General features: G+C 31.9%; 1 protein-coding gene and 1 long non-coding RNA gene across 2 annotated transcripts in view; one reads left to right on the forward strand and one right to left on the reverse strand.

Annotated features, from left to right (window-relative positions):
* CSN2 (casein beta) overlaps positions 1 to 14,797 on the reverse strand; it is a 365,252-nt gene that overhangs the window by 22,272 nt on the left and 328,183 nt on the right. The window lies entirely within an intron of this gene.
* LOC143663326 (uncharacterized) lies at positions 10,128 to 11,382 on the forward strand. Its single transcript, XR_013165903.1, has 3 exons — positions 10,128 to 10,155; positions 11,207 to 11,230; positions 11,338 to 11,382. It is a non-coding gene; the product is annotated as an uncharacterized LOC143663326 (long non-coding RNA).

Consider the following 14,797-nt stretch of genomic DNA (forward strand, 5'->3'; position numbering starts at 1 on the left):
GTGGGGTTGCAGTATCCTATGGCAACCTCTTCCCTAGTCCTTCCACTCTTAAAATTAAAGTCACCCTCATCTATCCCAAAAGTGGCTTGGTTTTCATTTCATCCTTTATTCTTAGGGACCTCTTAAAACTTAAAATATTTTTCTAATGAAGATTATTATGGTAAAATAATAATGATAATTCCCACATGCTTATATTTGAAAATTTTCTATTTGAAATAAGATTTATATACATTCTCATTTCATCCAGTCCTAACTATTATTATAACACCATTCAGGTCAGAAAATTGCACCTAAAGAGCTAAATCCACTTCCAAGATTGCCACATCTGATTAAGCTTTCCTTCCGGAAATTTCATCTCCTTGGTTTCCACAATTCACAGATTGCCTGGAAAGTCACATCTCTTCTGGTATTATTTCCATCTAAGAGGTTTCCACTGTTTCTTCTTTCTCTCACTTATTACATCAGTGCTGTCTAGGGGTTCTGCCCTCAGCAACTTTTCTTCTGACTCGACACACTTTTCTTGTATGATCATTTTACTTTCATAGTTTTCATTACAATCAATGAGGTGGTAACTTCTATATCTGCAGTTTCAGTCTCCTTTCTTCTCCCAAATTAGAAGAGATATGTGACCTTTTCCTGGATTTATCTACCTGCAGTTGCCTATAACCTCATCTGTTTACAAATTATAACACAAGTATCTTAAAAATAGGAACAGGATCATATTACTATAACAGTGCTCAGGAGAAACCATGCTATCTAGTGGGTGGTCAAATGTTCTTCCATACTTGTCAGCTGCAGTGCACATCATCTTAGCATTTCAAAGCACTATATTACCTGAGATGTTTCTTTAGTTAAATAAATAAGCATTGTGGATTTTGTCGTGGACTGTAGACTATGCTTTCATTGTAGAAGAGGAGAATAAGAAAGAAAACATAATGAGGAAAATAAGAAAGAAAACGTGGCATAAATATCACTATAAATACCTGTTCATGTGTCACATTCTTATGTCACTAACTTAATGTCACACTTGTGAAATAGCCAAACGAGGTTGGGGAACTACATCAAATAGTGCACGAGTAAGCTAATTTTCTTGAATAAAATGGTAGAGAGGATGAAATAATTTTTCTAATTCTATTTCTCATAGTGTACATAAAAAAAAATTCTCTGTGGTTTTTTATCAGCTCTTTAACTGATTTAAACATTTCCTCGGGTTATTCTTTAATCTTTATCCTTAGTGCCATTTTCTACAAGTGAGCACATACAATTTTCTGCGTATCTATTTCCAAACCCTCCATCCTATCTGCTGCTTTGTCTCCTTTCAGTCCTTCTCTGTATTGCTGCCGTGATGGCTGATGTAAATTTTTTCCATGTCACATTCTGTCTAAAACTCTTTCTTGGCTGCCTTTAGCCCCTATCATAAATTATAGAACTTTAGACCTTTACTTCTTTCCCCTCCTCTTCCTACACTCCACAATACCGACATGCTGAAATGTTTGTTCTTCTGCCAAGCTGCAGTCTTATTTTATGTGGGTGCAGATTCCTAGTATCTTCCATTTCCCCACCCCCTACTTTCTAGAACTCTGTTCATGTTGTAGAACCTAATAGTTTTCTCTGTTCTTTAACCAAGAGGTTTAAGCTTTATCCATTTATTCAGTCTGGAAAAGACATTCATTTAGATCCATTTTGACTTTTCAGTTAAAGCCTTTTGATATAAGTTCATCAAAAAATGAGATCCTTAATGTCGGAGAATACACCTTAATTTTCTTTGCATCTCTAGTCTCACAACACTTCAGCAAATAGAATGATCAGTACATGTTTGATGAATGAATGGGCTACTACTAATTCACATCTGCTCTATCAAGACTCAATCATAATCAAGTTTCTAATCAATGATCTTATCCGTGCTCTAATGGTTGCCATGTATTAAAGCACCTGAGAAAATTTGGAAGATAAATTTCAATTACTTATCTGAATATTTGTATTTTTGTTTCCTAGACTATGTTTTATCAATCTATGCATTATTTATCAAATTATAATCTTTCCACATAAATATTTTCCTCACATTAGCTTACAAAATTTCCTTAATATGATGAAATAGACCTTCACACACATACACACACGTGGACACACACACACCAAACATACTAAATTGTTTTTGGCTCAAAATCAAAATTGAAAAAAGATTACCCAATAAAGAAGTGGTGTGACAGTCTGACAGAGTACTCTTAAGTATAAGAATTACTGGCTCGACTCATATGACTTCTCTGGACCTTGCTTCCATTTCTGGTAAAATAAAATGAATTCTACCTCCTGTATTCCTTGTATTTGGTTACTAGGAAATTCATATAGGATCAGGGGCAGTACTCCCAATATAATGTGCTGTAGTTGGACTTTAAAATTGCTAATGAATTGTGAAACCATAGTTTACCACCTTATTAAGGATGGAAAAGAACAAAGGTGAAAAAGCTGAAAAGAAAAAAAGCAGAATAAGGAAATATATCAGCACAGCGAATATTTAGGTTTAAGCAACTTTCATTCTTAGGCCTGAGAAATTCTTATTTAATCCCTCTTTGTTCACTTCCAGTTTTAGAGTAAGTCTTAAAATACAAATGGCAAGTGTAGTAAACAAATCACCCAATGATCTATATCAATTCTATGTTTAAACATACGTGTGGCAACAATATCAATTGCACTTTGTTCTCGATCTTGTTATAAAATTAATGTATCTTCTTTTCTACCTTTTTTCCTGTGGAAACTAATGATTTATCTGAAGTGGCAAAATATTTTTATTCATAGAAACTATTGACAATCAATTTTGGTATTTATTTTTTATTTCAACAATAGAAGTTATTGCCATGTAAAAACATTCTCTTAGAATAATATAAAATCTTGTTTTGCCTAAAGATGATTTTTTTCTCTTAGTATTCATTTTATCTTCAGAATCAGTATTATCAAAATGCCAATTTGAGGGAGTCATTTCTCTGCTCTAAACCCCATTACCTTCAACTGGAAAATAAATGAGTTGACTTGAAAAATTGCTGAGATTCTGATATTAAATATCGTATATGCCTAATAAAGCAATCAGAATTTTAATGGTATTTGTAGGATGTTATACTTCTATACCATATATTTTTTAGTTATGTTAACTCCTTAAATTGACCATAATAAATAACAGAAACAGTTTTATGGAAGAAGTAATTTATAAATTTCACTTCACTAATATTTTCCCAATGACATGTAACTGATATCTCATAACATTTTGGTATAGCATATCAGTATCATAGGGACTTAAAAATATCTTCTTACTAATTTATATACTAAATGGATTAATGACAACTATACAAAACAAAATACATAGAATTTTGTCCCAAAATAGTGTAATTAAACCATCAGACATGTGGCTTTTCAGAATTAGATTCTGAAGGATCTAGTGGTTAGAGCTCAACCTCTGTAATCAACAAGGAAATGCAAATTAAAACTAACATGCGAATAAGATGCATACATATACGTATGCTGGAATAACTAAAATCAAATGACTGAAAAATTAAGTGTTGGTTAGTATGTTTTTTATCATATATTCATCTCTCTCAGCTAATTAGAACATAAACTCCATGAAGGCAAAGAGCATTGTTTTGTTCATGGATGCATTCTAAAGGCTCAGAAAATTCCTGGCACATACTAGGTTACTAAATAATTGTTCTTTGAATAAAGTAAAGAATCTTAACTACATTTTCAAATTCAGCATCTGTTTAAACATTTCGTTCATTAGGTATACAAAAATCTTGAGTACACAGCATAAAGAATTACTGATTTGTCGAAGATTTGAGAATATTTTCACAGAAAAGTTCTAATTTCAAAGTGGTTTTCATGAATACATGGGAATTTACAAGTCAGAGAATATGAGAGAAGGGTGTTCCTAGTCAGAGGAAGCATGGTGCATGCCACAGTGTGCTCTAAAAGGACTGTAAATCAGGCATAGAGTGTGTCATGAAACAGGTCTAGAAATATCTCCTCAGGTGATTTTTAGTAACTTTCAATTCTATGCTTAAGATATTTATTTCTTGTGTTAAGATACACAATCTTCAACATTACCCTACATAGGATAAGAACCCATAGAAATGCTAAATATTCAATAAAATTACCTTTTACATCTATTTTAGAAAGAAAATATTTGTGAGGAAGTTGCAGAGAAAAAACATTTTAGCACCAAGAGACTAGAGACTGGAAGATCTATTAAGAAACTGGGTACAACTATCCAAACAACAGAAAATGACGAGAACCTGTACAGAAGCCAAAGATTGAAGATGGGAGCGGTATTTAATTTGTGACTTTCTAATTAAACAGGTGCCTTATAGATACCAACTTGCTTTAAATAAGTTAGTGCTTACCATTGCAAGTTTATAAATTTGATTGATATTATTATTATTATTATTATTTTACAGAGGCAAAGACTGCTGAAAGAGATGAAAATGAATTCATAAGAAAGTACTGTTGGTAAATAGTAGAGCAGGGTTTCCCAATATTTTGTATAGAGTTGTATATGGCTAACCCTTATTTTCAGTGTTTACAGATTATAAGTAATGGATATGGGAAACACATTTCTCCATATATTAATGAAATTTTAATGAACATATACAGCATATCAGTTTAGATATTTATTCAAAAGATTTTAAACTAGAAGAAACATTGTGGTATTTTAAATTTTTGCCCATAGTACACTAATTTTATATAAGAGAACACTGATGCAGGAAGGGGTAAAACTTTATCTGAACCACACAGCTATTTCATGGCAGAGGGGAGCTACACAGACATGGAATACAGATAATCATTTTATGCTATAAAATAACATCCTCATTTCCTGTTATCATGTTCTAAATCAAGTTGAGTTGAAGTACTCCTTGGAATCAGTGGTACAAAAATTGGAAGGTAAAACAGTTTCTAATTATAATGACTTCTTAGAATTCAAATTCTTTACAAGTACTTTTAAACAGCAGAATTACCATATTACAGAGGAACAAGGTATAAATAGCGTTAGGATAAGGTGTCTCAGGTCTCCCACTGCCTGGATTTCTTGTCTTGCACTCAAGAAACAAGGTAATATTTTCATTTATTCTTTTTTTTATGTTACATTATAACAAATATAAACTCTCTCCTTGACATTGCTTTTGGAACATAATTAACATGTAGACACTGGAAATTGATTATCATGCTGTTCTTTTTTATGATGAAATGCAAAAGTCTTATTTTAAAGGGAAGGTCATCCTAATGAGGCTTTTGGAAATTCAGGGAACTGAGTTTTTGACGTGTGGTCTCCTGGATTATTTTATCCATCTGTTCATCAGGCAGAAAAATATTTTCATAACATAGTTGTTCTGGGGATTAGATTACTATTCTGGTATATAGTAGGTCCTAAGTAACTGTATCTGTTACTTATTTACCAACATGTTAAAGGTATTTTTTAAACTCTGTCAGCATTTCTCCAATTTTTGTTCATTATTACAAAACAAAATGTCTAAACTGAAATTGAGGTAAAGAACTATATTTAATCATTTTTTTTCAGATACTTATTGAGGCAACAGCATATTTATGATCTTATCATTAAAGTTGTGCTAATGAATTGTTTCTAAAACATCTGTCGAATGCATGAAAATATCATTTTCATCTTATAGAATAAATAAATAAATACATTAGAAAGAATGAGAAACTAATAACAAAATCAGGTATTGCAAACCTTAAGAACTTTTCAGATTCATATTTATGTGTTTCCCAAATGCCTTTGCTTTTATTAGTATTTTCTTATCCCTGTTATCTGGGGAAAAGATTTAAAATACATATAATTAATGCAGAAATATGTGATTTTAGGAGAATAAACAATTATTGATTTATAATATCTGTTTTGCAGGACTAAGTAAACATGAAGGTCTTCATCTTTGCCTGCCTTTTGGCTGTTGCCTTTGCAAAGCATGTACGTATAACAAGATGTTTATGAGTATTTACTTTTATTTAAATATATAATGTATATTAAGCCTTTTAATATATACAGAAGATGGCGGAGGATGACAGCAATGGATGTAGATTGTGTGAACTTTTAAACCTATTTTCAAAGACAGTATTAACCCTGCCTTATATAAGATATGAAGTTGAATATATATCTATATACATATTTTCCTTTTTTTTAACAAAGTATCCTTTTTGCATATTAGGCAGATTTTATTTATAGGTTAAAAGACGTACATTTCTCTCCACATCTGTTTGCATTTACTAGGGAACTCTTTTAGGTCCTTTGGCAAGCCACAGATAAAATGTGGATTCCAAAAACAACTTTCAAAGAAGTGACAATTTGCCCACTCTTGATTCAAGTCGTTTGGAATCCATGAGGATTGGCCCGGAAGTAAGGGCACAGGGCAGTGTGGTAACTTCGTAGAATTACTTGACAGCTAATCTAACGCCAAACGTTCCCTTAATTCCTCTAAGCATCTTATTCTTCAAATGAGAATGTAATAACAATTTCATCTCACAAAATGAAATGTATATTTTCATATAAAGTGTTTTTAAAATACAAGCCCATGTGCACACACGTACGGATACGCCATTCACTTCCTCAGGCATAACTCACGGACTTTTTCCCTACCCTGAAGCTCACACGCATCTCTTTCACACACCCACCAGGACACCACTTAGTGTGACAGGAAACTTTGCTAGTTTTTATTCTCCATTTCCCACACATAAGTCTTTAGTTATGAAGGATTTTGCTATTTCTTAAATTTAAGACTCATTTAAGGGAAAATCCAGGGTGAGTATGCCTGTTTGGTAAAAAAAGAAAAAAGTATTGTTTCAGTGATCCACTGTAAACCAAACTTGACTTGCAGTCTACTAGTCCTAATCGTGTTCTCCTTCTCGATTCAATAAATGGCCTCATTCGTCCCTTTTAAATGGAACAATTTTATTCAACTGAAAAAGGATCGCGTCTCCACTAGCAAGAACTAGATGATTGACAGTAAAAACTGCTTTGTCCTAATTTGTTGGGAATATAATTATAAGGTTGAGTTTCTATGACAATACTGCATATCAAAAATTTAATCTTTAACTGCTTCTGTTGTCTGACAGGAGCACTTGCCCACCATTTTTAATTCTAGCAATTACTTCTGACAATTAGAACAAATAAAATAAAACATCATATTAAAACATTTAAGATTCTATCGCACATCTACACATAATACTATATTAACTATATCAGGATTAATACTTAAAAAAACACTACCCAACCGCTTACTAAAAGTTATAAATATATTAGGCCATTACAAGAATTTATTTGAATATTGAATCACTTGCTTATTAATGTTATAGGAAATCAAGAGAATTTTTCAAAGAAATTTCACTCAACTAAACACTTCCAGAAACAGATGTATAAAATTCCCTTGCCACTATCATAAATTAAAATAATTGAATTAAATAAATTGAATTTAAAACAGAGATATAGCTTGTCATTTTATAAAAACCATGAAACTGAAGCTTGTTTTGGTTTTCTTATTGTTTTTTTTTTATATAGAAGATGGACTATCGCTCCTCCAGTATGGTAAAATATTTTAATATAAAGAGACAATTCTTTCACCTAGGAATACGAACTGTTGTCTTTGCACTCACTTCTTGGCCAGTAAAGTTTAGAGTTAGAGCTGGAGCTGAAGCGCAGCCATAGCAAAAAAGGAAAAAGACCAAAAATTTTACCTCCAATTTTACCAAGATTAATCAGATTTGTGAATATTTTTCTCTAAGATTCCCCAATATCAATGATATTAGCTGTGAAATCATGGTGAACATCCTATATCTTGTAAATAAAGTGACAGGAGTCCATCCTGTGTTTCTAGAATAGGGACTCATGTTCATCTGAAATCCATATTAAATGCTAATTTCCAAAAGACATCCTGGAAATGGGTGTTTAACAGATGCCCAAGACATTCTCTTTGTAATCCAAGGATTTGTTTTATTTTCCTGTAATATGTTTAATCTCTTAAAAAGAAAACAAATGTTAAAGAGAAAAAAATAGGAAGTTGTGCAGAGGAAATACAATATGTATTCCTTCTTCTTTACTGTGATATTTGGAAAGTTTTATAATTAAGTTATTCATAACCCAAAGCACAATGCAGAATGAAGTACTTACCTAGAGTATAAGAAATTAATTGCGTAGAGTAAGTGAGACTTTGGTCAATTTTGCTCTGCAATTGAGGCAAAGACTGAGTGTGTTATTTCCCCACTGGATAATTGATACTTTATTGCTGGTAATAGTTTTTTCTTTTTCTAAGGAATCTGTCATAATCTCTCAGGAGGTAAGTCTTAACTTCTTAAATTACATATTTTTTATTTTTTATTTTATTGTGGTTTGTAATATGAATGTATTTATTTTTATAGAAATTTAAGCAGGGCAAGAATGCGATCATTCATCCCAGTGAGGTAAAATTTACTTATTTTAATTTATTAATCTTTGATTGATGACATGTATTTTACATCAGATGAGTCATTTTCTCATTCGCCCAAAAATGAATATTATTTTTAACTCTGTGATTCCTATACCAAAATACTATAGACCAACGTGAAGAAGATCCCAGGAAAACGTTCATTAGCTTTGTTGTTAAAGTATGCTATCTTTGAAGGAACTTGCTAATGGTTCATTACCGTTATCTTCCCTTTCCAATTCTGCATTCTTTTGGTCACACAGTTCTTTCTTTGCTATCACTTTCTGCCAAAGAATGCTACTCTGATATCTGTGAATGCGATATCCCACTAGGCTCAATGTTCTTTTCAGGCTGACATTCGTTTGACATCCTGTAAGGTATATCTTGATTTCACATCTATAGCACAATGTTAAGTTAAAATATTATAGTACTTTGAGCCAAAATGAAATTAATCTGGATTTGGAAAATGTATTCCAAGACAATCAAATTTGAAAAGCAACATCATTTTTCAATGATACAAAATCATATCCTCTAATATTAAGTCAATGAGGAATTCAGTAGGAGAAAGAATATTTTTGTATGAGTCAACTAATACACTAAATTCCTAGATTCCTTGAGAACTGATGGAGAGCTTGTCACTTAGAGGTTTTCATTCTTAAAAGCTCCAAAGTTTGGATTTTTACCTCTTTTCTTTCTTTACCCATTCTCAATTTAGGTAAATGTGTAACATTTTTCTTGAAGTTGAACTATCTTTTCGACTTAAATAAATTTGTTTATAAAAGAAACATTATATATTCACTACCAAACCTGCAGGTGAGTTGGTCTAGGCATGTTAATTGGCCTAATGCATATTTCCAATATACAAAAAAAAAAAAAGACAACTTTTCAAAAGTTATTTATGTGCTCTCTAAATTAATCTTGTGTATTTATTCAGTCTTTTAATAATCATTTATTGAACAAGATTCAACAAATGAATTTTGGGAATACAACAGTGAATACAGCAGACTAAACCCCTCATGGCACTTAATGTTCCAGTTCACCACTGGTTTTATGTTTACATCAAATGGGATATTATTATTAATTCATACAAAATTCGTACAATGAAAAATGAATGCACTCTAATGCTTACCTTTGTGAAAGAGGGATGTTTGAGAACAGACTTTTTAAACAAAGCTGTTGGGATAAAAGGTCCAACTCTTTTTCTTTCCTTAAGGAAACTACCAAGAATATTGAAGAAGTGGTAAGAAATTTTTATTTATTTGAATAATTTTTGATCGATTGTATAAATTAGTGGTATTAAGATATTAACTGATACATTGGAACATCAGTAAATTTCCTTTTAATAAACTGGAAAGAGATCTACAAGTTGCTTAAAAATGAAAATTTCTCCCTGCTCACTCTAACAGTATCTGCCAAATTGGTCCATAGTTTCTTAAGATACTTCCACTTAATAATAAGTGATTTTGATCTCTTCCACTTATTTTTTAAAGGTGATTAATAATGAATAGCCACATAAACCTGGTTGTACTGCTTTTATTCCAATCCTTTTAATTTATCATACTAATGACCATGTAGGTAATATGTGATATAATCAAAATACCTACTAACATTCAGAAATAGTGCTGAGGATTTCTTTTGATCACCAGATTTTGTTTAATATGTATTATTATTTCACAAGGAATCTCCTAGCAGCTCATCTAGTGAGGTAAGAGACACTTTCTTCTGACATCAAAAAAATAGTTGGTCAAGAAATGACACGATTTCCAGCGCTTAGGCTGTGCATTTATTTGTTGCTAAAACCACAATCTAAATAGTCAAGGAAGAAATCATTTTATGGCTTATTCTTTGGAGAAACCATTTACCAAGACTCAGTGCCCTTTGGGAGATATTGAGTATCTAAACACTATACATTGGTTTCTTATTCAGAGATATACATTATTTAACCATGTATATCAGATATTCTACTCTAGAGGAAATTGTATTTTAAATCAAGCCAGTGCAAAATTAAGCACTTTCTGATCGCTTTCCACATAGTTTTATCTGGAAATGATTCTCAGTATTGTTCAGAGCAGTGATTCCCAAAGTGATCCCTGGTCTAGCAATATCAGCATCACCCTGGTATTTTGATACAACGTTAGAGAGCTTGTTTAAAGGGGTTGAACGAGGGAGTGTGTTAGTAATTGTTTAGATCACTTGTTCAAGAAGTGCTTGCAGTGGTAGAAATATCCAAGAGACAAACACAGCAGGGAAATGTGTTCTGGAAGGCTTGTGGCCCTGAGACCTGTCACCTGAGGCGTAGCCCAAGTTCCTCCTGGCTGTACCTAGGGAAGCATCCTTTACCCTGTCTCTAAACTGCTAGTCCAAATCTCAAATGCAGAGTGCCCATACCCCCTCATAAATAATAAGTGTGGCCTCTAGAAAAAGTTTACAAGATTTAGTTTGCCACAAATTTCACCAGGACTAATTTATAAATTTTTGGTCACTTGCCTACATGCTCTCTAGGCATTTAATATTGCATGAATAATGTAGAATTCATAAAAACTTTGAATGAAATATATTTTCACTCATTTATTTTCATCTAGACTCAGAGTGAGCACTCTGATGATGGGTGCTTTAACTTACTGAATTCTTAATAAATGTCATAATTTCTCAGGAGTAGTAGCTTGGGCCCTGAAATACTCAGTTAATTGCTCTTAATAGTCTAATACAATTATTTACTAAGTCATTAAAGTTAATATTTCCTTTCTTTCGTTAAGGAAATTGCTGAAGTTTCCTCAGAGGTAAATAATTTTAATTCAAATAAAATTAAGTTAGTATAAACTAGTAGTGTTTTCTTTTGGTTTATTTATATAGCAAGTGTGCTTTGTTTTGTTTTTTCACCTAACAGAAAAATACACTCACAGAGGAAGAAAAGTACCACCTAAAACAACTGGTAAATATTTCATACAAATTATAACTTGAAGTAAATCATCACATTTTTAACTTTCTTTTTCCAAGTGATCATTTATCATTAGATCCCCATATGACATATTTATAATAAATAATATAATTTCTTGCTAATTTTGTTGTTCTGGTTTCCAGCTATTAACTCGAAATAAATGTGGATTTATCCTTTAAGGAAATGAGTGTTGAGCAATTCTTCAATTGATTTTGGAGAAATTACAAACCTCAGAAATTTAGTTTTAAATGATCTAATTTAGATACCAGTGTAATTGAAGGATCATATTATTGCTTACCCAACTTCTCTTTGACAATAGCATGGTAAGTGGATAGCTTAAGAGAAAAGGTTATGAACTGTTCTCTTTCCAAGCTCTAAGAGGTCCTGTAACCATCCCTGTGGGTTGAGGAACTGTGTAGTGCAAAGAACCCATCCTTTGGAGTCAAGCAAATTACATTCCAACTCCAACCCCACAAATCACTGGATTTATCCAAGCTACTGTTTCCTCAACTTCATTATTCAGATGAAGATACAATATCGACCCTGGAGGAAAATAGTAGATGATATATATGCAAATCATAAAGGGAATGCTTGAAATTCAATAGATGAATACATCTAAACAAGGTGGCCATTATTACTATCATAGCCTACACAGAGCAGACATTCATTCTAAAACCACTATCCTTTTTATTAAACTTTTCTTCTTTAATCTTTCCTTCTAGACATTCTCTCTTTAACCACTCAAAAACAGGACCCTCCCAAACAAAATCTTTCATTTTAGGACGTTCTGATTACTATATTGATCTTCTATTTTGCCAAAATGCTTCCAGTAGCATTCTCCTTCTGTACTAGTCTTAGTGTAACCATGAATTCATCCAACAATTTTTTCCTGCAATTCTAAAGACACATTGATTTTTTACACACCTATTTATTTTAAATCTCTATGAAACGAATATTCTTCTGAGAAAAGATGTCACTGTTATTCTATATTTAATCTCTAAAAACTCTTTAGAGTCTTTTATAGAGCTCTAAAACTTACTGAGAAATTTTTTAGTCTAATATACATAGCAGGCTCTATGCAAAACTGCTCTCTATATTCTAACAGATATAATCCTACGTGGCAAATAATACTCAGGGAAATTTAGCAACCTGACTAGGGTCAAAGGAATTCAATTCTATCTGACTCAAAAGACCAGGCTTCTACTAACATACATGGAAAAAAAATGACAGACACTTATCTTGGTAATTCAAGAAAATTTCTTGCTATGCATACTTTGGTTCACATAGATTTTTTTTTCTGGAGGCCTTAATTAACCAGATAATTTCTTTAGTTCTACAGTTCATTATATAAACTATCACAGTAAATTTTATTTAACTAAACTATTATTTTGCTGGGTAAATTTCACACCATTTGTAAATTATCTAATTAGATAAAGTTTTAATTCCTTTGGTTCTGCCAAGATCTGTTTTAACTCATAAAAGAGATTTGATATTGGAGTAAAGATCAATGTTTTTATTTTCCTCTAGAACAGAATCGACCAATATTATCAGAGGCGGAATCCCCTGTATGTCCAGGCTTTTCGTCAGCATCAGATTGGTACTAACCCATGGGCTCACATTATGTCAGGTGTCTACCCCATGGTTCCCACCCTGGTGAGTTCCACACTTTGTTTTGGGGTGGGCAGGAGGTAGAAGTTAGTAAAATAGCTACAAGCAAAATGTCCCTAATGAGTTTTAACTTAGTTATACAATAGCATATGAAATCTTGTAGGTCATAAATTAAATCACAAATAATATAGTCCAAATACAGTAACAATATCACGAATAGTACAAATCAGAAATTTCATTCCAATTTAACTTACTTGTCTAAATGATTGCGCCTATATACTTTCATTTGATTCTTTACACAACTCTTTCATGTAGAAGTGGTAGACATCATTTCCACTTAACTAAAGAATTTGAAATTTGAGAAAGTGAAGTGACTTGCCAAGCTCTATGTAATCTTTTTAAATTTTGTCTCACAAAACACTTTTTTGCTTGAAATTTTTCAAATGTGGAGAATGGATGACAGAGATTCTCCCTGACCCTTTGACTAGGTCATACAATACAAATTTATTTTGTTTTGTTTTTCATATAGGACAGAGAGCAATTCTTCGGCAATGAGGTAAGACACCTTACAACAAACACATCATCCTGGTAGCTAGCAAGATATTATACTCTGTACTAAATAGTTTCATTATTTTATATAAAGAAAACAATAAGTTTAGAGTTACAGTCAAGGAAAACTGGAACTGTGGAATGGTAAAAAAAAAAAAAAAAATGGGGGAAGGGCAGACCAAAAATGTATATACATATCCAAGAATACAAAGATTAGATTTGTTCTCTAGTAGAGCACAGCCAAAAATTTTAACACCACTTCCTTTTCTAAAGGCCACTCTCTATTATTGGCATTGCATAGGAAAACATGACAGATATCCTAGATTTTGCAGAGTATTATTATTCTACAAAAAGTGCACAGTCCATCCAGTTCTCTACCAGAGATGAAGTGCTATTGACCAAATGTCTTTCTGCATATCACAGATGACTACTCATCTTTAGCATCACTAAAGAAATAGCCTAGTTTTATTTCTACTTATTTCATCTCTGAGAAAGGAAAGTCCAAAAGTAAAAATAAACATTTTATAAACAAATAATCAAAATGCTTTTCCTCTTATTTTACTAAGGAATCTTCCAGCATCTCTCAGGAAGTAAGTAAAAACTTAACATTAATACATTTCACAAGTTACTTTCTGTCTTGTTATGATTATACAATAAATGTTATTTATTTTATAGCAATATAAACAGGACAAGGATGAGTTCATGCGTCACACTTGGGTAAACTTTATTTTATTCTATAATTTCTTGACTGATGAGATATATTTTAGATATATTTTAATTAAGTATAGGTGATTTTCTTTAACATCCATTATACATATTTTTAAAGTCTCTAAGTGTGAAAAAGGTGATGTTTTCATTGATTTACAGCCCATGAATGGCTGTGAAGACAGTCCCAAGAAACATACCTGCGGGCCATTTGTATACCAGTTTGAATGGATTTCCTGTTAATGAATCATCACCTTTACTTGCTATGCCAAAATCTATAAACTTTTAGTTGTAAGAATTGCCAAAGAATGCAGACTGGTGTTATATTCCTCTTCAATCAGAAGGTATATAAACTTTTTTTTTTTTTACTTTCCTAGAGAACACTCATTATGCAACCCATGAGGTTCAATATCTTAATTACACTGCTTTTGAAGAAAAGAAAAAGTAGGGTACATTTCAAACCAGTATATCATATCAAATTATATTTCAATAACTAGATTCTCTACATACTTTAAACTGATTTATTCTTCTAACTTGATATTGTTAA

This window comes from Tamandua tetradactyla, chromosome 19, assembly GCF_023851605.1.
Source record: "Tamandua tetradactyla isolate mTamTet1 chromosome 19, mTamTet1.pri, whole genome shotgun sequence".
In the NCBI taxonomy this organism is placed as follows: domain Eukaryota; kingdom Metazoa; phylum Chordata; class Mammalia; order Pilosa; family Myrmecophagidae; genus Tamandua; species Tamandua tetradactyla.